General features: G+C 31.8%; 1 protein-coding gene and 1 long non-coding RNA gene across 15 annotated transcripts in view; one reads left to right on the top strand and one right to left on the bottom strand.

Annotated features, from left to right (window-relative positions):
* NR2C1 (nuclear receptor subfamily 2 group C member 1) overlaps positions 1 to 17,417 on the top strand; it is a 171,171-nt gene that overhangs the window by 89,931 nt on the left and 63,823 nt on the right. The gene's annotated exons all lie outside the window — the stretch shown is intronic.
* On the bottom strand, positions 14,353 to 16,976 carry LOC147018018 (uncharacterized). Its single transcript, XR_015062217.1, has 2 exons — positions 16,353 to 16,976; positions 14,353 to 16,259 (listed from the first exon to the last, which is right to left on the bottom strand). It is a non-coding gene; the product is annotated as an uncharacterized LOC147018018 (long non-coding RNA).

The raw sequence follows: 17,417 nt of genomic DNA, 5'->3' as shown, positions 1-17,417 counted from the left end.
TGTGAGTACAGGGTACCCTATTGTTTTTCTTCTGTTTATTTATTATTTTTCTTTTTCCGCCGGCATTTTGCACCCTTTTTCGCTTTAAAAATCATTTTCTCTGGAACACTAAGTCCGATCGACACGAAATTTTCACCATAGGTTGTATCTTTTTTGATAGCACAATCAAGTTATAATTATGACGTCATTGGTCACGTGGTGCGGGCGCCATCTTGAAAAAAACGATAAACTTTGGACATCTGTATCTCGGAAACCGTGCAATAGAAAATTTTTTCGTTTGATACATTTTACTAAGCTTCCTATGGGGAACACGAGTGATTTTCGTGACGTCATAGGTGAAGCGATATACCGGTGAAAATTCGTCAAGTAGAACGCCGTATGGGAAAAATCTGAAAAATTTTGAACGTCATCTACTCCTCAAGTCACCGACGAAAATGTTTTTCTTGACGTCATCGATGACGTAATTCGGCCGCCATCTTGTTTTTTAGTGTTTTTCTTTAAAAAATCTTCTCCAGAAGGGCCGGACATATTGAGGCGAGTAGGGTAAGAATACTGATTCTGGCTCACTTTTCCCCATGTAAATGAATGGGGGATTTTCAGCGATTTATTTTTTTTTTCCCTAAAAATAAATCCCCTTTTTATCCCAAGGTATATTTATTTGTCTCCCCTTTTAACTTGGAGGTTGAACCTCATTGAATTGAACACCTGGGGGTTGAACAGCTCACTCATTGAACCTATAAAGATTTGTTCATTCTCAAATTCCTTCAATAGTTTAATTTTCTTTGCACAATAATCCCCATCTAAAATATTGATAAACAAAACATTTGAATCTTTATATTTTTGAAGATACCCCTTTTGTGCCATTACGAAATGATAAACTTCTCTTAATGCTCTCATCTGACCACCTCCTGAGCCACATATCATTTTGAGATTATAGTAAATTGTTTTTTCATTGTTCAATTGATAACCATCAAAGTTTTCAGTCCATTCAAGGATATTCATTTTTTTCTTTACATCCTCTAACTTACTAGTTTTTAAATTAATTCGCTTATTTGTTTTATTTACCTTTGTTTTAGTTATTTTTTCAATAAGACTTATTTGATATTTTTCACATTCATTATGTTTTCCATTTATATACCAAGACTGAGATTTTCTCCACTCTTTAGTTTGATTAATACTTGGTTTAACCATTTATATATTGTGAAAAACCACAAGTGTAGCCCTTAAAAAACCCTAACCCATCTTCCCATCGTTAAAACATAATCTATTTTATACACTCTATCATACAATATCCATATGGAACACAATCTATTCCATTATCTAAAATAAATCTCTTATCATCAAAGGCTCCTAATGCCTTTTTATTTACTTCTTCACTATATATGTTATGTTTATAACTTCTTATTGTATTCATTTTCCTATATTCTTCTTTCTTATTCATCAAACAATTATAATAATTTCTAAAAGTTATTGATTTCTTTATTACATATTTCTTTATTCCCTTTAACCTCTTATCAATCTGTTCACCATACTTATAAGCATATGCCTTTGCTCTCAATCCAATAAACTCACTCATTACTTTTCCACCCAACTCATCCTTAAACTTACCAATAACCTTTTCATTCTTTTTGGAAAATAACTCACTCTTCTTGCTGAAATTACTTGTATCATATACTCCAATATTTTTCTTCATATCTTCATAAACATCATCAGTTTTTATATCTAGGATAAAACTATCAGTATCCATATACAACAATGAAACATTTTCACCATACTCTTTCTTTAAGTCATTATACAAATAATCATACATCAATATCTTTGATAAATCAAGAACTGCTGTTCCAATATAAATTGGTTTATCCATTACAATACTTTCCTTTTTCATATGAATTGCAGAAAAGTTCTCTGAAAAAACCTCTTCTCTCTCAAAACTTGGTTTATTTATCAATCTCGAAGCTTCTTTCCAAGATGTTGCGAATCTAATGTTTTGTCTGTTTCTAACATTTTCCATAGTCTTTCCAAATACAGCATTATTCATTAATTTATAAAAGTCCCCTTCAAATTTTACTTTTGTATTTGCTCTCATATCTGTATTGAATTGAATATACTTTTTCACCCAAGGACTTTGTTTAAATTTTAAAACTCTATGAATTTTAGCTACTCTCAATCCTTCTCTCAAAAACTGTTTTAAGCTTCTCTGATGCAAAACATATCCCTCTTTATCATAGAATGTTGTTAATAACTTTTCTGTTGATTTACCTTTAATATTAAAACTTTTATGATAATCACTTAACCATTCTTTCTTTGGAGTTTCTTTCTCACATGCAAAAGGAAGATCTTTATGCTTATTATGAAGATCACTCGGGTACCTCAAATCAACTTCAAAATAATAACCTTCTTCTTCGTCATTCAATTCCTCTTGAGAAGAAATAACAATATTCATCAAAGCCTTTTCATAATCCTTTTCTTCCACCCACTCTAATTTACCATAAGGTAGAGATTGAGACATTGCCCATCCATACAAATTATTAGCATCAAAATACATCAAATAATTACTATCTTTTTCACTATCATAATTTGGGAGATATTTATTATTTGCTTTAGCATATCTTTTTGAACATACTTGTGATATTCCACCTCTCTTGGACTTCTCAATCATCAAAAGCATATCAACATCACTGATTAAATCTATATCTTGTTTTGTCATTTTCAACATTGCACTCCAAGCTAAACCAGGAGCTGTGAAATAGTGGGCAGGGTCTAATCCATAACAATTTTTATTATGACAGAGTGTTCTAAAAGCCTCAAACACATCAGCTAACAATAAAACATCTGTTTTTAGATATAAATCATGATATTCTCCAAGGTTCTTTATCTTAAATATTTTCCATATTTCTTGTGCGTGTTTATATTCCTTATCACTTATCTCTTCTTCATAAAGGTTATTATAGAAACTTTCTTTTGAAGGAAGTTGTGTTTCTTTAAATCTCATAAATGAATCCATATAATCATAAGGATAAATTCCCTTACTTGTAAGAATTTTCTCTTTACTTTGAATTTCATTCCTTGTTTGAATTTCCTCTCTCGTAAGAATTCCTTCTTTAATCAGAATTTCATCTTTAATCTGAATTTCCTCTTTAGTTCGAATTTTCTTTATAATTAGAATTTCATCTTCAGTTAGAATTTCCTCTTTACTTTGAATTCTCTCTTTAATCTGAATTTCCTCTTTAGTGAGAATTTCCTCTTTTGGAAAGAATGAATTAAGATTTGGAAAAGAGTCCGTGGAGCTTAGATTTGATGCGAGGTAGGCTAGTGGTGTTCCCATAAACTTGTAAGAATCTAAAAACCTAATACGAGTTATAGGTTTTGTGAATATCATTTTTGAAAATGAAATATACTTTTGACTTGTGTTTGTTATAGCAGAAATATTCCCTGGTGTTTTTGAAAGTTCATTTATAAATAGATGTGTATCATAGTTGGCGCTGTTGTGAAGAAAGACTGGAATAAAAGAAGGTAATTTATAATTAAGATTACAACAGGAATGAGCGGGACCTCTATATTTACCAGTAAGATGACAATGGTCTCTAACTTTAGACTCCTTAATTTCCCCTCACAAATATGGCAGATATTGTTCATTCTAAATTCTAATTTTTCTTCTTTGGTTAATTTCATCGGTTCATTTGTTTCTTTCATTAATTTAGTGAGTCTTATACAATCCTTTTCTAATCGTTTTACAAACTCTTGTGAAGCATTTTTTCCACGATAATGTTCAAGTTTGTTATACTTTTCTCCAACAGATGATTTGATATAATAACAGAAACCACAAGGAATATGTTTTTGATATTTATTTGTATATGGTTCTTTTGGATTAGGAGAAGCAGTATTTATCTTTTTAAGGATACATTCAAAATCAGCGTATATCACAAATGGGTGCATGATAGATTTATTATAATCTTCAAAATAAATCTTTTCACCAGGTTTAGGCATTGTAATTACAGCTGATTTATGATTACTACAATATTTTGAATGTTGTTCTAATCGTTCTTTTGTATGAAATGAATTAAGACATCGCTTACAAGGATATATTTTGTTTGCTGTTCTGAATACCTGAGAAGAGATTAATCTTGATAAATTATTGATGTATGTGTAATGTGAATTCTTTCCAACACTAAAATATAAAAGGTCAATGTGTGTTTCTTCATTTTTATAGTTGTTTGAAATTTTTAATATTTGAACTTTGTTTGTATCCGTTAATCCATATACATTAATAGAAAGATTATTCTTTTTCTCAAATTTAGGAATATCTGTTAATGGCATTGGGAATTTAAAATCTTTAATGTCCAAGGTATTCTCATATTTCATATATTGTTTTACTCTTTCTGAATTACATTTTGGTGGATGTAAGTGAGCAAGAACAGACCAGAGAAAACATTTATTATCATTGTTCTTAATATTAACAACTGCCTTCTTTAGTTTTATTTCTTTTGGTAATTCAATATAAGAAGAAGCTTTAAGAGGGTTTGATTTTAGAATGTGTATATCTAAAAGATGATTTTTTAATATTGAATCCACTTCCTACCACTGTATTATCAACATCCTCCTCTTGTCTTGATAGTTCTTCATAAACCCCACTATTCAAAAAATCTTGAAATGATGTTATAAAATGAAGATCTGTTCTCATATAAGGAGTTTGTTCTTCATCTTGTCTTTTCATATTCATTTTCACTCCCATATAAAACTTTAAAGTTTTTATTTCTTTTAATATCTTTTTAATAAATTTTTCAACATCGGGTTTCACTATTTCAATTGATTCAGCTATTGATGATGGACCGGGTTCTCCAAATTGAAAAATCCTTATTTTTATATGCCCTTTAAATACCTCATCCGTGTTTTTAATATAATAGTCTCCCTTTACTTTAAACTCATTTTTCTTGTGTTTTTGTGATTGAAGATGTTGATTATAACTACTCTTCAAAACATCCTTTGAACAGATATCACAATGTTTTCTTTCCAACTCAAGAGGAGATATTTGATGAAATAGATTAAATGTGTGTTTGTTGGTTCGGAGGTGTTTTCTATAATGTTTATATTCGTGATTACAAACATCGCAGTACGTTGTATTCACCATATTTATAGAATAAAACTTTGCTTAAACTAAAATTTTCTTGATGAAAATTTCGTTTAATTTATAGGTGAATCTGTGCTTAAAAACATTTTATCCTCCAACTTTTTCACTTAATAAATACAATGTTTCAAGACACAAAAGACAAGTTTCAATCAATCTCTTCATCTGTTAAAGATACTGAGAAATATGTCAAGGATGTAAAATTGAACAAAGATAAATATAACAACTATTGGATAAAAACTATTATGGTAAATAATATGAGTTCTTCAATTTCCTTCAGTGGAAGGGCTTTTAGTATACCTGGTAGAACATCAATTAAAGTATCTCTAACAAAAGTTTCTCCTCTCCTTCTAGTAATATATTCAAAACTAGAAAAAGCAATGAAACAAGAAAAAGTATCAAAGAACAAAAACCTTATGGATGAAGCTTTAGAAAGAAAAGATAAGACCATCTGTAATATGCAAGGAGAAATTTGTATTTTTTTCAACAACCCTAAAGATGTAAATCTTGATGAAATAAAGGATGTTAATATATCAGGTGAAATGACATTTCGTTCAATAGTAGTTAACGATAATTTTAAAATTACCTTTAATATAAAAAATGTTGTCGTTGAATCTGATAATGAAAAAGTATATCGATATCGATGGTAATATACAACTGAAAGTATAGATGAATTTCAGTTTAAGTAAAGTTTTACTTTATAAATATGCTAGACTTTCCTGATTCTCCATATGACAAATTTGAGAATTGTCCTGCGTGTGAAAGACAGGGATTAAACACAGAGTCAAAAGCCTATAAACAATGTATATTCTGTGATTATCTTCTAATTAATGATAATAAAAAATATAAAAAGGAAAATAATTCTTTTAGATTTACACCAAAAATGAATTACTTTACAAGATTGATTAGAGAAATGAATGTAAAGTATGAGGATGATAACACACCTTTCCTTACAAGGGAAGAAACTGAACGTATAAGAGAAATGTTCAAAGGATTGTTGTTGTATATTATTCATGGATGTAATTTTCAGGGAAATATCAACACAAGATATTGTATAAATAAAATAATGGATTATCTTGAAATTAAACCTGAACTTAGGATAAAATATAGAGTTTCTAAAAAGCCAATAATAAATTAAATAACCTGTTTTTCAAATATATAAATGAATGATTTTTTACCTATTTGGGAAAATAAGATAAAATTTAACAACCATAAAAATCTCCCAAATTCATTAAGATGTCTCATAGTTGGTTCAAGTGGATGTGGAAAAACCTGCTTACTTTTAAAAATGCTCCTCACTCCCAACTTTTTAGATTATGATAATTTAATAATTTTCACAAAGTCGAAGTTTTCAACCAGAGTATCAACTACTCTCACAAGGTTTTAATGCTGGTCTTCAAAAAGAAGATATAATAGGTTTATTTAAACGTCAAAAAACCTAAATGATTATAACATTGAAGATATAATTCAACTATTTTGTGATACACAGAGATGTAAAAAGAAATCAAATCTTATAACTTGTATTCTTAGTGATAATACGGATGATATACCGTCTCCCAAGATTTGGATAAATCAAAAAAGAACCTCGTTATCTTTGATGATTGTGTTAATGAGAGAAACCAAACGGTAATGGACAGCTACTACACAAGAGGGAGACATTCTTCTTGTAATTGTATTTATCTTAGTCAATCGTACTTTCAACTTCCTCATCGTTCCATCAGAAACAATGCTAATACTTTTATTTTATTCAAGTTAAATTCAATAGATATCAATAATTTTTGGAGAGATAATTGTTCTACATTATGTAGTAAAAAGAAATTTGAGGATTATATGAAGCACACGACTGAAAAATATAAATATATTGTTGTGAAACAAGATGAGATATTAAGGGATATATTTTTTGTTTTATAAACAATTACATATATAAATGACAACTATTATTATAAATCTTGTGGGTAAATCTGCTTCTGGAAAAAACTTTCATAAATCAAGGTTCTTGTGTAGTACAAATGAGAATATTGTAAATTTACTTAAAAAACACCCCGTGATACGCATTGTATCAACAACAACTAGAGCAATAAGACCTGGAGAAGTAAAAGGTGAAGATTATCACTATATTTCAGTGGAGGAACATATGCGATTGAGGAATGAAGGACAAATATTTGAGGAGGTTTCTCTTGGTACAACAAAATATTCACATTGTAAGAGTGAGTTAAAGAAACTAAAATCTGGTGGTGTTGGGATATTAGAAACTAATCCAGAAGGAACGAGACAAATTATTAAATATCTGAGCGGAGTGAAGATTTTATCATTCGGTTTTGATGTTGATGAAGAAACTCAACACAAACGTATGAAAAGCAGAGATGCAAGGATTAGTGAAGAAGAAATTACAACTCGCATTAATGTTAATAAAGAATTTGATGAAATATTTAAAGAAAAGGATTTATTTGAACACATCCACTTGAATGATGAAGAAAAGGAAAATTTCCCTGTTGATCTTTACAATTCATTAAATGATATTTTACAATAAATAAATGGATACAAAAGAAAGAGCAAGAAGATTTAAGGAACATCAAGAGTTGGTTTCAAAAGTTGTAAAACAACAGGAAGACATAAAGAAGAAACGCAGACAGAAACTAACGGGCGAAGAAGCATTTGAAAAAAAACAAGAGAAATTTTTTAAACCACTTTTAAAAACTTCCCAAGAAAAAATGAAAGATGTTTCCACAGTTCCCACAGTAGAATATACTCCTAGAAAGCTTCAAATGTTAAAAGATTTCAGTCAAATGACGGAGGAAGAATTAGAGCATTTAGGAGAATTAGAATATGATGATGAAGGTTTATTTCAACAACTGGAAGAGATTAATCAACCCCTGATTATATTGTGAATGCTGTTCAAAACAATGAATATTCAGCGGATTCAAAAACCAAAGCAGGACTCATTCCAACAGAACAACCAGCAATATTTCATCTTGTTCAAGAAAAGGTATTGATATTTAATGATGAATTAAGGTTCTTAAGTTCTGCTCAACCCCTGTTAAACTAACTCCGAGATTAATGTTTCTTCTCACAAAAGATGGAAGACAAGGTTCAACTGTGAGGGATGAATCAAAGTATATTGATAAACCATTGGATATGGAAAATAATGATGATAGAGTATATATTGATTTGCTGAACACTCTAAATTATAAGGTTATTCTTTCTGGTAAAAGTAGGAAGAATGAGAAGGAGAAACACATTATTCAGGCTTTAAGTATCCTTGGTTCAGGTATTAGTTTTCTTCCAAATGACCCATCGCAATTAGTTAATAGACTGTTATTGTTGTTCGGCAGTAAGAAGGCTGGAAATAACAATTGTTTTAATGAAGCATCAGCCATTTTAGACCAGTTGATGAACATGAAAATAATTAATAAATCTCAATATAAAGACATTTTATCTCATATTAAATAAGATGAGAAGCACAATCCTGAGTTTTAATTTCACAACAAGGGACCACACATCTTCATTCCCATACCCACTACAACTTGACACAACAAAAGAATATGAGGCATCTTTATTGTCCATGGAGACTTATAATACCTTATTTAATATAACCGAGAAAAATGACAAGTTTAGTTATAATCCGGGAAGTGGATACAAAACGATAACAGTCTCAATTCGGAGCATACGAGATTTCTCAAATATCTTCCGAAATTGCTCGTCTTATGAAAGAACAGGGTGATGAACCAAAAAATATTGTTATAAACATTCAAAAACATACTTCAAAATCAACGATTAAAGTTAAAAATAACTACAAGGTTGATTTCACAATTGATAATTCATTTAGAGAGTTATTAGGTTTCTCCTCAAAAAGATTGAAACTAATGGGACGTTTTACAGTGATAATGTCATTCAAATATCCTCAGGAATAAATTCGGTGTTAATTCACTGTGATTTGATTGATGGTGCTTATAATGATGGATTAAAAACAAATACAATATTTTCATTCAGCGCATACTCAACCCCAATTGGTTATAAATTCAATATGGAGCCTAAAAATTTGGTTTATCTACCTGTGTCAGGAAAAACCATACACAGAGTAAATTTTAGGATAACCGACCAAGATAATCGTGTGATCTCTTTTAATGGAGAAGTTATATCCATCAGAATTCACCTACGTGAAGTTTTTCAATAAATAAATACGATGGTTATTGTGAGGAAGCACGAGTTGGGAAAATATAAAATAATTACAGGGGATGGGATGTTCCTTTCCCCGTACTACAAGGGTGAAGGTATGTATCTTGGTAGAGGATACTATAAACCTAAGAGACAAAGGGGTGTCGGACATCAATTTAGAGGAGATGGGATAATTGATACTCTCATGGGTATTGGTTCAACTATTCTTAAACATAAAGACCTAATTGGTTCAACTGCTTCTGCTGTGGGAAATGTAGCAGGTGCTGTAAAGAGTATAAAAGATGCTCAGAAAGAATCTCATAAATTACAAGCAATAAAAGAAATTAAGAAAGGTAAAACTCAGTTGTCCCCCCAAGAACGACAGAAAATAATTCAAATACTTGGATCAGGGTTTCAAAAGTTTTAACATCTTTTTCCTAAATAAATACAAGTATGGAAGCAATTGATAGTATCTATGATTTGGATGATACTATTATTATCTCAAACTCCACTAAAAAAGAAGATTACTTCAAGGTAAATGCAATAACTGGAACAGACTGGAATACAAATGGTACAAAAAGTTTTGAAATAAATAATCAACAAACCTATTTGAATCTCTCCGAAAGTTTCTTGTTGTGTAAATTTAAATTCACTAAGGCTGGGAATAACACAAACGCTACACTTGTAAATGATTTCTTCTGGAAAATGTTTGATAGTGTGCGATTGTATATTGGAACACAAGAAGTTGAAGCGGTTGATTATGTCTCTGCTGTATCTGAAATGATGAAATTTACACTCTATACATTCAGTGATAGAATGGGAAAGGGGTCTGTCGAAGGTTTTATTCCTGATATGTCAACGGGAACAAACACAGACCCTGGGTATACTCAAAGGAAAGGAATGTATAATGATGATACAAAAGCAGAAAATAGTTTTACTGTGGCAGTTCCTCTTAAAGGTATATTTGGATTTTGTGATTATGATAAAGTTCTGTATGGTCTTAAAATTAGATTTCAACTACAAAGGAATGATAATGAAAATAGATTGCTTTTTGGTGTTGGTAATGCTTTTGGTGATCAGAATAAATTTGTAATTGAGGAGATGAGTTGGTATATCAGTGAATATACTCCTAATCTTAAAACAGAAGAGATGTTGAATCGAAGACTTAACTCAAAAAAACCACTCAGTGTATCATACCTCAAAAGAAGATGTCAACACGTTAAACTCAATCAAACTACTTACACGTGGAATTTGGGTGTTCTGGAAGGAAAGCCACGATATCTGTGGATGATTTTTAAAAAGCCAGATGGTGATACTGCGACTGATAAGAATAATGCATTGAGTGATAATGCTAAGGTGAAACAACTTCGCGTTTCTCTAGATGGAACATTTTATCCACGAGATAGATTGGAAATTAATTGGGAAAAAAATGATTTTGCTGAAGCATACAAGTCTTACCAAAAGGTGTGTGAAAGTAATGGAAATAAAGAACCTATTTTGGATATGACAGCATTTAAAAGTTTGTATACAATCTATACGTTTGACCTGAGCGCTCAAAAAGAAACTATAAAGTCTAATCGAGTGGATACTTCCCTATACATTGAAAGAGGAGAGAGTGAAGAAGTTGATACATATTGTTTGCTTTTGGAAGAAACAGAATTGCAGATTAATACAGATAATGGTGTGATGATTAGTCTCACATAATTTTTTTGTTAAATAAATGAGTGGCAAAGTACCAACTGGGGTATATGTTAATCAAATCAATCTTCATAAACTATCATCTTGTGTTCAAAATCAAAAGCCTTGTACGATTAACGTTAATACAATTCAGAGAAAAGGAGCAGTAAGAATTGATGTTTTGCTCACAAGAGAACAGGTTAAAATCTTGAATGACACTGGCTCACTTAAAATTAAAATGACAAAACCAATGTTAAAAAATATTCAATAAGAGAGACGAGTGGAGGATTTCTCCCATTTCTAATTCCTTTATTTGCTGGTTTAAGTGCGGTTGGAGCATTGACGGGTGGTATTTCAACAGCGGTCAAAACTGCCAACGAAAGGAAGGCTCAACTCCAGGCTCAAAAAGAATTGGAAAGACATAACAAAGAGTTGGAGAAACAAATTAGTGGAAGTGGTGTAATTGTAGATTTTGCTGAAAAACTTGAAGGTCTGCCTGATAAAGCGAGATTGTTAGTTGGAGATATGCTTTCTTCTATAGCACAAGCAGGTGTAAAATTAACGAAAAGAGGTAATGGATTATATCTTTCTAATAAATAAATGAGCATTGATGAGTGGTTGAAAGAATTTGGAAAGAATACAACATCAAATTTACAACTTGCCAAATATTGTAAGAAATTAAAAATTCATAATGTGGTTATTTGTATGAGAGATGAATTAACAAATGTGTCGAAACATACAAAGAATATTATTATGAACTTAGAAGATAATGATGGGAACGGTTCTCATTGGGTTTGTATTTTTAATAGTCAAGACAAATATTATTTTGATAGTTTTGGTCTTCCACCACCTGTTGAAGTCATAAAATTCTTACAGAATGGTGTTTATCAAACATTTCAAGTCCAAGAATTAAATTCCAAGTGTTGTGGTCAATTATGTCTATATGTGTTATTTCAACTCAACAAAAATAAAAAATTTTATGATATTATTTTTAATCTAATATAAATGACTTATGTTGGTAAAGATGGTTCTATCTTTGGTGTATCTCAAGAACTGGATATTGATTTATCAAATTATTATACAAAGGCACAGGCTGAACGATATAAATATAATATAAACAAAAATATTAACATGAAAAATGCTTATAAATTAAAAAATTATCCAAGCCCGACTGACGCGAATGACTTGGTGAGATTAAGCGATTTATCACAATATATATACTTAAATAAAACGGCTGTGTATTCTAAAGATACAGAAGTGTTGATATTATCTCCAGGTCATACAGAATTCACAGTTCGAATTAAAATAAATTTTTATAAAGAAGGGCGTATCGTTTGTATGAGAATAGAACAATGGGGGTATGATATGAATGATTTAGGGTATAATTGGTCATTTAAAATTAACCTCGAAGACCTGGAACAATTAAATCAGTCTCGTAAGGAAGAATATTATCCACTTGGTATCGAGAATGAGTTTTGTGGAGCCACGATTAGTAAACAACAAATAAAAGAATTTAATAAGGGTAAATATAATAATGGTTTTGCCCTTGTTTATCTCATGAAAACAGAAAAAACAGGATTATATATAATAAGTAAGGAAATACAAAATGATTTAACTATGGGAAGATGGGGAGGTGTTTCGTGCCATAATATTATTCTAACATATATTTCTAATACATAAATGACAGCAAGAAGGCTTCAAGAAAATTATCATTTCTGTGTCCAAGCATACCTTCAAGAAAAGGGTATTCGGTATTTTAATAAATATGTTCTACAACATAAGAATGAGGTATTTTCAATAAAAGATTGGCATTATGCTGATGTTGATAAACCAACAACTTTAGATTTAATTAGAATGTTAAATAATGAAAAAATTATAAGGTTAAGAAAAGGTAAGGCTCTTTTAGAAATTCAAAAGAAATTTTATTGGTATCCTGTTGTAAAAAAATTATTTTGGATACAGGAATAACAAGAAATCCTGATGAATATATGTATAATATTCTATGGGGTGTAAACGATTCAAGTATAGTAAGGGATGAGGAAGGAGTTGAAGAAGAGAGGGAAGAGGAGGAAAAGGAGGAGGAGGAGAGAGAGAAGGAGGAAAGAGAGAAGAGAGAGAGGGAGGAAAGAGAGAGAATGAATAAATATCAAAATATGGAAACCAGTGAGATTCAAAAAAGAATAGAGGTATTAAAGAAATTAACTTATCTCACCAGGGAGGAATACAAAGAATTAAAAAGTCTATTTGCAATACTTTCGACAAGACTATCGACATCGAGAAGACATGTATTTTAATTCAAGTTTTTTCTTAAATAAATGGAGGAGAGAGTGAAGGCATTTCTAAGGATTCTTTATGTTTTAAAAATTAAGATTCAAATGTGCATGTTGGAAACTAAAAAGGTTTTTGCACTCTGCAGGAATTTTTCTCATAAATAAATGAGTTATTGTCTCAAATGTAAAAAGAAAACTAATACTAAAAATATTTCATATATTAAAAGTAAAAATAACAGGGTTATACAAAAAGGTATATGTTCGGTGTGTGGTTCAAAAAAATCAATTTATCTCCAAACACAAACTCGGAGGAGATATACAAAAGTTTTTATCAGGAAGTAAATTTACAACTACTGGAATACCAGGGAATTACATCTTCCAGGTTATTCTTTCTGTGGTCCAGGCACAAACTTAGATAAAAGATTAGATGAGGCAGACAATCCTAAATCCTGGAGTAAACCAATCAATAGAGTTGATGAAGTGTGCATGAGACACGATATTGATTATGGGAATACCACAACGTTGGAAGAAAAGCATGAAGCCGATAGAGAAATGTTGTATAATTTGTCTCTGATACAAAATCCAACCTTGAGAGAAAAAGTTGATAGGTTCATCGTGAAGAAGATGATTAGTGCTAAATTGAAACTTGGACTTGGAAATTCAAAAAACTTATAGGCTCTAATGATGCCATTAAGACTGAAGAGCAATTAGCTGATGAATTACATAAACCAATATTCACAAAGTTTCAGAGAAGGAAAGTTTATTCCAAGGAAGTTGATTATATCTGGTCTGCTGATTTGATTGAACTCAATAATGATAAGGGGTACAAGTATGCTTTAACCGTTATTGATTTGAGGAGTAGATATGCGTGGGTTGTCCCTTTAAAAAACAAAACAGGTAATACTCTTATGTTAGCTTTTCAACAGATATTTAATAAAAGTAAGAGAAAACCTAAGAAATTGTGGACTGATGAGGGTAGAGAGTTTTATAACAAGACATTTATGAATTTTCTAAAAATAACAGTATTACATTATACAGTACCTTTAATGAAGGGAAGGCAGTTGTTGTTGAACGTTTTAATCGTACCTTAAAAGAGAGACTATATAAAAAATTCACACAACTCGGTTCACAACAATGGTTATCTTTTATTCAGGATATTGTGGATAAGTATAATGACACGATTCACACGTCAACGAATATGAAGCCATCAGAAACATTTACAAAATTAAAATATGAAAAAGAGATTAATGTCAGAAAACCTAAGTTCAAAGTTGGTGATATCGTAAGAATATATAGGTGGAAATCTCATTTTGAAAAGGGTTTTACTGAACGATGGACGAAAGAACTTTTTAAAATTGTTGATGTAATAGATACAGTTCCTTGGACTTATAAAATATATGATTTGGAAGGGGAAGAGATTTTAGGTTCATTTTATTCACAGGAATTACAAAAGACAAAACTAAGCAGATAATACACCGTTGTGGACACTCGAGGGCCAAGTCCGAGGTGTATAACAGTATATAATGTGTGTCAAGGGGTGGACGTTCTTAGATCTGTGAACCCCAAACACAGAATCCTCAACTGAATAGTCAAGGCTTAACTTTTGTTTGTGTGTGTGTGTGTGTGTGTGCAATGGGAGCAATAGGTTGGCGCTTCACTCCCTCCTACTATACACCGTTGTGGACACTCGAGGGCCAAGTCCGAGGTGTATAACAGTATATAATGTGTGTCAAGGGGTGGACGTTCTTAGATCTGTGAACCCCAAACACAGAATCCTCAACTGAATAGTCAAGGCTTAACTTTTGTTTGTTGATGTGTATGTGTGTGTGTCCCAACCCTCACATTCAAAATCTCAACCCCAACCCTCACATTCAAAATCTCAACCCCAACTCAATCCTCGCCCAACACAATGTCTTTTTCAAAATGAGATTTCCACCTAAATATATATATATATATTTTTACGTTTTTTTTTTCTTCTTCCAATTCTGTCTTTTAAGGCTTTCAGGTTTGATGACGTAGAAAGGGGGAGTAAGCCTGCACTTTCTTCCCAGAACTTTCTTGATCTTGCTCCCATCAAGCACCATCCGACAAAGAACTACATCGATAGGTTTAGATCCCAAAGAGTGATAGCAACTCCAAAAGTCTCCAAAATATAAATAAATAAAATAATAATAATAATAAATAAATAAATAAATAAATAAAAGCCCCCAAAAAAGTTTCAAGTGTCCAACATAAACCCAACTTTCCAAGTCTTCAAGGTATAACCACATTCCCGTTGAGTTTCCAAGATATGTATCACATTGTGAGTTATCAATCCAGAACCCACATTTCAAGTATTCAAAGTAAAACCAACTTACAAAGTCTCTTAAGGATAACTTATTTACTGATTTTTTCAAAATTTGTGAGTCTCCAAGGTAGGACCCATATTTAGAACCATCTTGGCAGAACCCTTTTCCTGAGTCTCCAAGGTAGTTATTTAAACCATCAAGGCAGAACTCATTTACTGATTTTTTTAAAATTTGTGAGTCTCCAAGGTAGGCCCCATATTTAGAACCATCTTGGCAGAACCCTTTTCCTGAGTCTCCAAGGTAGTTATTTAAACCATCAAGGCAGAACTCATTTACTGATTTTTTTAAAATTTGTGAGTCTCCAAGGTAGGCCCCATATTTAGAACCATCTTGGCAGAACCCTTTTCCTGAGTCTCCAAGGTAGTTATTTAAACCATCAAGGCAGAACTCATTTACTGATTTTTTCAAAATTTGTGAGTCTCCAAGGTAAAACTTGTATTCTGGCTCATCAACGTATAACTTGTTCAGTGGGTATTGTCTTGATAACTCACAATGAGTACTATTGCTGTAAAACTCTTTTTCAGGATTTTGCTGGTCTCCAAGGTATAACTCTTTGGTTGGGTCATCAAGGACGAACTCGTTCTGTGGGTCTTGGTCGCTCATAAGGTCTTCAACCAAGCCAACAATTTCGCCCCAAGTTGTAGCAAAAGCAGTATTTTCATTTCGTATTTCAGACACAATTTCCTGTGAGAGAAAATAATAATGTATGAAGTTATTTAATTATTAAATGAGTATGCTTCAATCAAAGTTTGAAAATAGGAAAATAAAAAATCTTACCTCAATAGATAAGAGGTTTGAATCCAGTTCATCAACTTGAAGGTTTAGTTCCATAGAAGACAGAGTTCCAAGGAACACCAAAGTCATCCCACTCAAGGTCTTCAACCAAGCCAACAATTTCCCCCCAAGTTGTAGCAAAAGCAGTATTTTCATTTCGTATTTCAGACACAATTTCCTGTGAGAGAAAATAATAATGTATTAATTAAGTTATTTAATTATTAAATGAGTATGCTTCAATCAAAGTTTGAAAATAGGAAAATAAAAAATCTTACCTCAATAGATAAGAGGTTTGAATCCAGTTCATCAACTTGAAGGTTTAGTTCCATAGAAGACAGACAGTTCGAGACAAGCACACAGAACACCATTGCCAGCAAGAACAAATGTTTAAAATGGAGCCTGGGTTTGAAGCTTTTATAGAGAAAGACTGGTGGGTGTGGTTTCCTTTGGAAATTCCCTGGGCAAGCCTAGGCAAGCCTTCATTGGGAAATTTTTCAAAAACCATAACATCCTGTAATTTTCTAGTGATTTCTTTGTGAGTCAGAGATGAACTGGAAATGATGTAAGAGTGGGCGGGGGCTTAGCAAAAGTAGGCGGAGCTTAGGAAAAGTGGGCGTGGCTTAGAAAAAATACCTCATGAAAAGTGGGCGAAGCTTAGCAAAAGTGGGCGGGGCTTAGGAAAAGTGGGCGTGGCTTAGAAAAAATACCTCATGAAAAGTGGGCGGAGCTTAGCAAAAGTGGGCGGGGCTTAGGAAAAGTGGGCATGGCTTAGAAAAAATACCTTATGAAAAGTGGGCGGGGCTTAGCAAAAGTGGGCGGGGCTTAAAGAAAAGTGGGCGGGGCTTATTGAATACCTTGTGGAAAGTGGGCGGGGCTTAACAAAAGTGGGCGGGGCTTAAAGAAAAGTGGGCGGGGCTTAACAAAAAATAACCTGTGGCTCAGGAGGTGGTCAAACAAGAGCATTAAGAGAAGTTTATCATTTCGTAATGACACAAATGGGGTATCTTAAAAAATATAAAGATTCAAATGTTTTGTTTGTCAATATTTTAGATGGGGATTATTGTGCAA

Source organism: Eptatretus burgeri, chromosome 10 (genome assembly GCF_056783735.1).
Source record: "Eptatretus burgeri isolate ZD-2024b chromosome 10, Ebu_testis_v1, whole genome shotgun sequence".
Classification (NCBI taxonomy): domain Eukaryota; kingdom Metazoa; phylum Chordata; class Myxini; order Myxiniformes; family Myxinidae; genus Eptatretus; species Eptatretus burgeri.
The sequence above is the reverse complement of the archived record's forward strand: the minus strand, read 5'-3'. Positions and strand labels throughout refer to the sequence as shown.